The sequence below is a fragment of the Copidosoma floridanum genome, unplaced genomic scaffold (genome assembly GCF_036245765.1).
Source record: "Copidosoma floridanum isolate Cflo_tuat_1 unplaced genomic scaffold, Cflo_Japanese_pri ptg000020l, whole genome shotgun sequence".
NCBI classification, from domain to species: Eukaryota; Metazoa; Arthropoda; class Insecta; order Hymenoptera; family Encyrtidae; genus Copidosoma; species Copidosoma floridanum.
Window position 1 is genome coordinate 22,849,584 of NW_028321897.1, and position 9,140 is coordinate 22,858,723.

Consider the following 9,140-nt stretch of genomic DNA (forward strand, 5'->3'; position numbering starts at 1 on the left):
AAACTTTTGTTATATTATTAGAAAGCTAAAAAGTTCTTCTTTCACTACAAACTTTTTCTATTACGATCTTAAGTCTACTTTACGAGATATTACATGATATCGTAGTATGGAAAAGTAACCTACATAAGAACACATGTTAAAAGTGCATTTTTTGACTGACTTGTTTTCAAAAATTTGTCTGATAAAGGGACTTGAAATTTTAAAGAAAGATGACTTATAACTTTAATAACAATCCCTCCAAATTTCCCTGTAAGTTTAAGTAAATGGGTTAGGTGAAGAACCACCTTAACGATATTACTAGAGTTACTAAAGTAGCAGTACACGTAAAAGCACTAAATTATTGATTCTCAGTGCTTCATGCAAATATTCGATTGATGGAAGTAGTTCTTCATATTTCATATCAAATAGAACTGCAAGTTTGGGCAGTATGTAGAGAAGTATTGATAAGCAATTACCTACCTTTTATCTTTTGTACGACACTTGAAACTTATTTTAAACTCCTGATTTGTAACATAATGGTTTCATAATGTGTGTAAGAGTTTATGATCGTACACCACACATTCCATAACGTAGCACATATCTTTTACGAAAACAAATTGTGTACATATTTTTCCCGAATTAATTATTGTTTAAATAATAATAATAATAATTTAGTTAAATACTATCTTAATCCAACAGTTAATATTCAGATAATATTTCTTATAATAGGTTAAAAAAGATGATCCAAAAAAAAAACAAATTAAAAAAAAAATCCAAGTTAATCTTCGAAAAGAGCTTGGTATATTAGTAGATGCTCCAACCCAAATATCAGGAAACACAAACAGCGGTAACACCGCAAAAAAGTTTTTTGGTAATGTAGATGTGGTTGCGAGGATAACGGGTATGGAAATCTCTATAAAGTCATATTACAGTTTGAATTGAAAGGAATCATAAATTTATCAATTTTATGTTCATGCGTTCTATTGCATCAAACATTCTAGATTAAGTAAATAGATATATAACACGATAAGATTTCTGGTATCCTAATACTTACAATTAAAATTTTCTTGTTTTGTTCATATTCAATTCTAATAAAGACATTTTTTTAGGTTTCAATTTGGATCTACTAAGAAAATTTAAGTTAATTCTAGCAGTTATATCCTCTGGACACGTTGTTGATACGGAAGCTTTTCGTAAATATTGTTTAAAAACAGCCAAGCTTTACGTTGCCAACTACTCTTGGTATAAGATGCCTACCTCACTGCATGTCATTTAAATGCACGGACATGAAGTAATGGACCAGTTGTTTCTTCTAATAGGAACTTTATCTGAGGAAGCGCAGGAGGCTAACCACAAGAATGTTAAGAGTTTTCGTAAAAAAATTTCACGGAAAACTTTAAGGTGGAATTAAATTTTTAACTCTGGATAAGTGTAAGCATTTAAATGATAATATTTTTATAATTGAAGGATCACAACAAACACGGATGTATTTAACAGGTTGCTACTCAATTCTGATTCATATCTCTCGTTATCTCGATATATACCAAAAAAACCACATGTTAACAAATGTAATGAAAGCTCTGCTAATATGAGATATTGGAAGTAGTAGGAGTGACTTTTTTCAGCAGGAAAATAGTAATGAGGCCTTACTGGAGGATTACGAGACTGATAGCTCAGTAGAGGAAGAGAGTGATGATTCACTATCGGAATAAACCGGCTTTTATCTATTTTGTTAAATAGTTATAACAAAAATGAGAAAGAATAAGACCATTTTACCAATATCTATATTTATCATCATTTATTTTCACATAATTATTTATGCACATAAATAAACTGCTGTGTCAAAAATTATAGCAAAAAATATAATAAATATATTATTCAAGAAATAAGTTTCCTACAGTTTTGCAGATCAGAACATACTTAATAATGCACCACATACACGTAAATATTAAAGTGAATATATATATTTACATGAAATAAATAATGATAAACAAATACGCTAAATTTTAACTCTTAAAATTAGAAGCGTCAAAATAACAATAATTTGATATTCTTACTATCTATAAACTTTTTAATTCAATGTAACAAAAATCATACTTGGAATGAACTAAGATTTACATGAGCAAACATAAATACTAACATAAATAACCAGCTATGTAATGAAATCCAGCAGGTAATAAATATTCGTTTCACATACTGATACAATAAGCTTTAAATTTTGTCCACCATCTTGGATTTTTTTGATTTTTTTAATTCTGAGGGAGCAGTAAAATGTTTCTCGGTAGTAATTTAAAGTATTAGATAATTGTGTAAATTTTTTCGAAATTTTGCACTGTAAATTTGTTTATTGGTAACATTCTACCTCCTCACACAAGCATTTATGAGAAAAAGAAGCTTCTTTCTTTAGATTCTTTTTTTTTTCGTATAAAAATTTGTATAAAAAATTAAAAATTTCGATTAACAAATCATTGGAAATTTTTTAAGAAATAAAAAAATTTTTGAAATAGCGTTATATTTCATTATTGAGAAAAATAACCTTACAACCTTTTAGGGTAGTAATAATTAGAATATTTTCATGTTTCAGATCGTAACAAAATTTTATTTATTTACATCAAATACCAGAAATGTAGTTGTACTTTTAAAAATGAATTTTTGGGTGAGCACAAGAAGAAGTCTCTTTTCAGAGTAAAGGAAATAAAGAGCCTTTTCAGATTTTTGGAGAAAATATAGCTTTTTTAATCTACCTGACAAGAAATAGTATTTTTGAGTAATTTTTTTTCTCTGATTATAATGTGGCAGTCTATACGTTGTTATAATTATCAAATACCTGATTATTAATTAATTATTTAAGCTATAATGACCAGGTAACGCAAGGCACTTACTTCATCATTTTGAAACGAATAAAGCAGTAATTGATAAAACCAGCACTAATTAAGGTAACGCGAACTGCTTTCCGGCGCACATTGACATAAATAAAGCAATAATTTGTATTGATAAAGTACATCGTAAATACTCCGTATTATTTGGTAATAAGCTTTTCTATTATTGATAAATGTTTTAATAATTATTTAACAACGTGGCCAGTAAGTGACCTATATTACATAGAGAATAATCACAGGGTTATTAAGTTGTGCTTAATTTACGCATATTATATACATACATACTTCTATTGTCAACTTAAAGGTAAAGAAATAAAATTTACTCAAAGAGACCCTTTTTTTCCTCTTGGCTTAAAAAAAGCTCTTTCATGTCTTCTATTCTAAGAGGACTCTTTTTTGTGCCGTAATTATTCAGCGATTCAAGATATTGTAAAACTTGAAAAAAAATTAAACCACATCCTTAATTATTAATTAAAAGCGAGCGTTACTTTGAATAAACAATTTTGTAGTGCAAAATCTTTAAAAAATCCACTCAGTTCTCTGACACCCGAAAAAGCTATCTTTAAACGTTTCAGTATTTTCTCTGCAGTAAGAAAATTATTTAACAATATTGAATTATGTTGAGTAGCAAATAAAAAGTTTCAGTCATTTATTTTAATCTAACGTTTTTTGTAATTAAACAATTGTATAAGATATTTAAGAACACACCAAACTACATTCATTTTTTTTAAGCTACAGTAAGTATTAAAATGGACATATATAAATTACAACCTCATATGAGTAAAACCTGTATTTCTACCATAGTTAAACGAAAGAGATTTAACTGCCTTGCATTTTAATAATCAATTTTATCACATACCAATAATTAGATTCATTTATGCTAAGTATTATGTATTCCATAACACGCACTATTACTAATCAAAAGGTTACCAGAACTAAAAGTGCAATTTAAATTGTGGGATTTAATTTAATTTTAATAGCTATGTATTGATAGCATAAAAATATTAACCACCAATTTTTTTAAATCGAAAACAAAACTATTGTAGAAATTTAGTGGTAATAATTGTAAATATATTTATAAAACGAAAGGAAAATTTTTTGGGCCTTTGGCTATTTGGCTATTTTCTCTCATAAACTGGCTGATTACCATGTCTTGGAACTTTAAAAACGCTTACATTTCATTCATAACCTTAAAAATCACTTGTTTCGAAAAAACGGTAAAGTTAGCTTGAAAACTATAACCATTAACGTAATAAATTATTTGATAGAGTCAGTATTAAAAATAAAAGTTTTTTGACGTGCCCGAAAAAAAGTGTTGACAATATTCATACATTAAAACGAAAGTTAGAATAAGAAATTGGAACAGAATACTGATTTATATTAAAAAAAAAAAAAATCTGACGGCAGATAGAATCGAACATCAAATTGCCAATATATTTCGTTGGAGGTATAAGCCCTAGCTATCTCAGTTATTCAAACTGTGGATCTAACGTAATCCAAAGTTACATATGTTACATATGTTTATTATACATATGTTTATTAATACCCTCCAGAGCTTGGCCTACAGTTTATAGCGATTATGATAAGTAAAAATAATAATTCATATTTAAGGTGCTTATAGTTATACTGTCAACCTCAATAAATATTTTAAGCTAAATAACATTCCAATGTAATTTTTCTGATACACAGTACTATACAAAAATCCAAAGTACAGGAAGAACTAATGAATGAATGCCTTGAAAGTCTGAGCTTAAAATTTTGTAAGCATTTATTTGTATGATTTAATTTCAGAAAAATAATATGATTAGCCTGTCTCAAACTTTTATATGTTATAGAGATTTGGTAATAAAAGAATAGATTTTTTATTTTATAAATATTAGATGTAAGATTTTTTTCTTCTCTATTTTCCCTCATTTCTAAGACCTTATTTAAGAAGTAAGTATAGCAAGAAATACTCGTCGCTTGCTTTAGCTATGATATACGCGGTCACACAGTTTTATAGCTGTAGTCGTCGTTTTCATGCATCACTCCTCTCTCCGTATAGGCACATATTCAGGATACTTATTCCACGTGTCTCCAAAAAACGTGCCTACATGCCCATTTACGCGTAAATCCGTAAGCACACATTCGGTTTATCCCCTCTACGTTTTTCCAAAAAAAAAAAAATATGTGGGCCTGGTTCGACCGCTTGGCTACGACGGGGCGCTCAAAACAGTGGCCAAAAGTGAACTTGCACCGTAGCATAACAGTTATACAATAATATCTCAGTATTTAAAAACAGTAGTAAATTGACCTGCAGAGTTTACAGGTAGGTGTATTTAACAAAAAGTTCTTTAATTTTATGATTATGAGAAAAAACACACCAATTTTAACTTGCACAAGAATTCAATAGAAAAACTATGATTATGATTTGTTGCAATCTAAAATATTTTTCTTATACTTCATTTTCACGAAAAATTTAGTTGGTATGTAAAAGAAATACCAGCAGTGGATATCAAGGTAAGTTGAGATTTGTACGGACTTATAAATAAGAGACTGCTAATTTCTAGTGGGAGGATCAAGTTACTGAAGCCCACGTAATATAAAAATGAATTAAAAAGCAAATCTGTTGTAACGTTGGTAAAGTAAAATTACTAATAATTTTTTCCCCACTCGTTTCTTCGGAATTTTCCATGTGGACCTTAAAGTACTTTCGAGCAGGGACCAACGTGCATCTGAAATGAGGAAAATCACCTGCAAACTCTATTTGTAGCTGCAGCACATCGACCAACTATGATTCATGCAACACGCACGTTGGCCTATGCTAATTGGAAACGAAAAGCGAATAAAATAATAAAATACTTTTCAATGCAGAGAAACGAAACAACTTTAAAAACTACTAGAGGCGAAAAGTTCAACTGGGAACAGCTGAACTGGGGTGCAATACTAAAAGCTGGCACAACTTGATACGACGTTAAAAATTAGAATTACGTAGAGTTAACACGTATAGACGAATATTAATACATACTACACTCCTTGAAAAATAACGTTATCAACTTTTCATTTGGTTTTTCTAAAAGCATAACTTGCTGAGCTACCCTTTTTTCTATTACATTCTCGAATTTTTTCATATGCCATGGGCTATAGCCTAAATTTTTGAACGTGTTTAACATGCAAGAGAAAATGGGAAAATCAAGCTGATCATTAACAATAGCTCTCTCCCCTTTTTTTGACTCATATGTCTTGGAAAAGAGTCCGTGTGGCTGCTCCAATATAAGTAACGAAATTTTAAATCCTCAGGGCAAATTCTATTGAAATTCCGAATTATCTTTGTAATATTCTAATCAGTCAAAACTACCCATAAGTATAATTATATTGATTCGCGAAAGGCAAGGTACTTCTATTGTTACCACTATACCCTTACTTTAATAATTTTAACTCTTTTTACTATAATTACTGTTATTATTTTTATTATTGGTATTATTATCATACTATTACATAAACGTTATCATTATAAGTTATTATAACAACGGCCAATGTTATTTCTGTTTAAGTATAAGTTGATGTACCGTAGCACACCGATCGCTTATTCACCCAAGCATTAATTAAAATTGTCATGTATGTGGGCATAGAATGAAATGTATTTACTCGTAGGGTTAAGTAAATGGATTTTAACTGATCATAATACAACTATATTAAATAATAAGATGAGGTATATAATGGTAGATTGATGATCTGTGTGTCGTGCGGGTTTCTCGGTTACTCGTAACGAACTCACTGCTGCTACTCAGATGAGGCTAGGTAAGCCACGGTTGATGCGCGCCAACACTACTCTTTTAAACCATAGACACAACAGGAATGACGTTCGGTGTTGGAGTCCGAGGTGGTGACGGTCCTGGAGAAGGTGGTTGTGGTGACGGCTCTGGACTTCCTGGCGTTGAGTTGTCTTCCTGATGCTTGGGTGCATCTGCCTGCTCATAGAATCGCGTGCGGTGCTTTTTCATCTACACTGCCGGAGTTTTATGGTCTATAAGACTTGGTGCCACTCCTTGGATTTCCTTACTCTCTTGACGAATCCGCATTTGGTCGACGTGCCGTTTGAAGCGTTTACCGTCTAATTCAATCTCATAATGCACAAGTCGCCTATTTTGCGTGTAATGAGTCCAGGTATCCATTTATCTGGTCGAGTGTTATTGAATAGAAAGTATACGCGCTGTCCTTCTTGGAACACTCGAAACGCTGGATTAATTTTCGCTTGCTGCTTCTCCGTGACTCGTACGGGCGCTGAGTTAGGTCTCACCAAATCCAGTCGTGTAAGAGGCAGCCGCTTCAAGAAAAGCTGTGCTGGTGGTTGACTCGTTGTCGAGTGAGGAGCCTTTCTATACTGCCTTAAAAATGCACTTAAATCTTGCTGCAGTGAGCCTGGAGTAGATCTTATCCTGATCAGTGCCTCCTTGACAGTCTGAACATACCTTTCAGCCTGGCCATTGGTCGCAGGGTGGTACGGGGATGTCAACTTATGGTATTTGACTCCATTTTGCTGCAGGAAATTTTTAAATTTTTCTGAGACAAACTGCCTCCCATTATCAGAAACAACAGTAACAGGGGATCCATACGCAGTGAATAATTCGTCGAGTATAGCTATAGTTGCTGCGCTTGTAGTTGAGCTTGATGTTTTGACTTCAATACATTTGCTGTATGCATCGATGATGATCAGCAGCATTTCGTTTGCTACAGGTCCTGCGTAGTCAATGTGGATGCGCTCCCATGGTACTTTCGAATACTCCCAGTGATGTTCTCGAAATTTTCGGTGGGTTGTGAGCGTGCTTTGCACACTCGGTACAAGTTCTGGCCAAGTCCTCAATGTCAGCATCTATCCCTGGCTAATACACGAATAAACGTGCCAGTCCTTTAATTTTAACTGTGCAAATGTGGGCTGTGTAAAGATCTTTTGGAATAGCCTGACGAAGTGTGGGTGGTATTACCACTCGATGCTTAAACATTAAGCAGTCACGTGACAAAGTATAGCTATTCTCTGGAGGTTTGTATCCATGGAAATTTAAGTCCTGGCCACTGAAAAGCAATTGATCAATCCTCCTTACATTCTGATCTTTTTTTATTTCTTTTGCAATCGTTTCAGCCTCAACTGGCAATTGAGCAATTTGGTGAATTATGAATTAATCGAATTCATCAACACTCGCAATTTCTTCCTCCTTCAGATAAGATCCAGGAATTCTTGAACAATAATCTGCATTTGCATTAGCTTTTGTTGGTTTAAATTCTACCGTGTAATTAAAATGTGCCAAATATTCAGCATCATTGGCCATTCTACTGATACATAGCATAGGCAGCGACTTTTTCAGATGTAAAATTTACGTCAGGGGCTTGTGATCTGTAATCAAGTTGAAATGACGAGCATATAAGTAGCGGAAAAACTTTCTTACTGCCCAAACAAAAGCCAGAGCCTCCTTATCTATCTGTGGGTATCGGGCTCGGTGGCAGTCATTGTACGAGCTGTATAGGCTATCGGAATATCTTTTCCATCAGCTAGGCGGTGTGACAACACAGCTCCAAGTCCTACCTTGCTTGAATCTATCGCCAGTACCAAAGGCAGTGCTGGATCGTATGGCATTAGTGCCTGAAGTGACACAAGAATTCTTTTAATATTGAGATATGCCTTCTCTGCTTCCTCGGTCCACCGGAAAGATTCTTTTAACAGCATATCACGAAGAAGTCAGGGTTTTGTGGCAAGATCTGGAATATTTGCATTGTAGTATGTAGTTTTAGCAATAAAAAGCTCTAACTCTTGCGCACTCGATGGATTTGGTGCTCGCAGTATTGCCTGAATATGCTTATCTGATTTATGTATTCCTGAAGCATCCAATCTGTGACCAAGAAATTCTGTAGAAGATGCGGTAAAAGTGCATTTTTCCGGTTCAAACGGAGACCATTTTTGTACAGCACTTCTGGAACTGTGTCCAAGGTCTGCATGAGATCGGCAAATGAACTGATTCCAATCTCCGTTGCCAAATTGCAGGAATATTCGCTGCACCGTAAACTGCTCTCGTTGGTCTGACTAGGCCATGAGTTGGTGTATTGAGTGTCAGGGCTTGACTGAATTCCTCGTCGACAGGTAGATGTGTATAAGCATCTGTGATGTCTAAGTGACAAAAAATCTTGGCTCCATGCATTTTATTAAATACATCTTCTTGCTTGGGAATCGGATGCTCGTCGATGACGATCCTTGGATTAAACGTAGTTTTGTAGTTACCTGTAATACGTATTTGGCCACTCTTTTTCATC

General features: G+C 33.2%; 1 pseudogene; it reads left to right on the top strand.

Annotated features, from left to right (window-relative positions):
• LOC149374416 (uncharacterized) overlaps window positions 1-1,585 on the top strand; it is a 40,615-nt pseudogene extending 39,030 nt beyond the window's left edge.
• The last annotated feature ends 7,555 nt before the right edge of the window (window positions 1,586-9,140 follow it).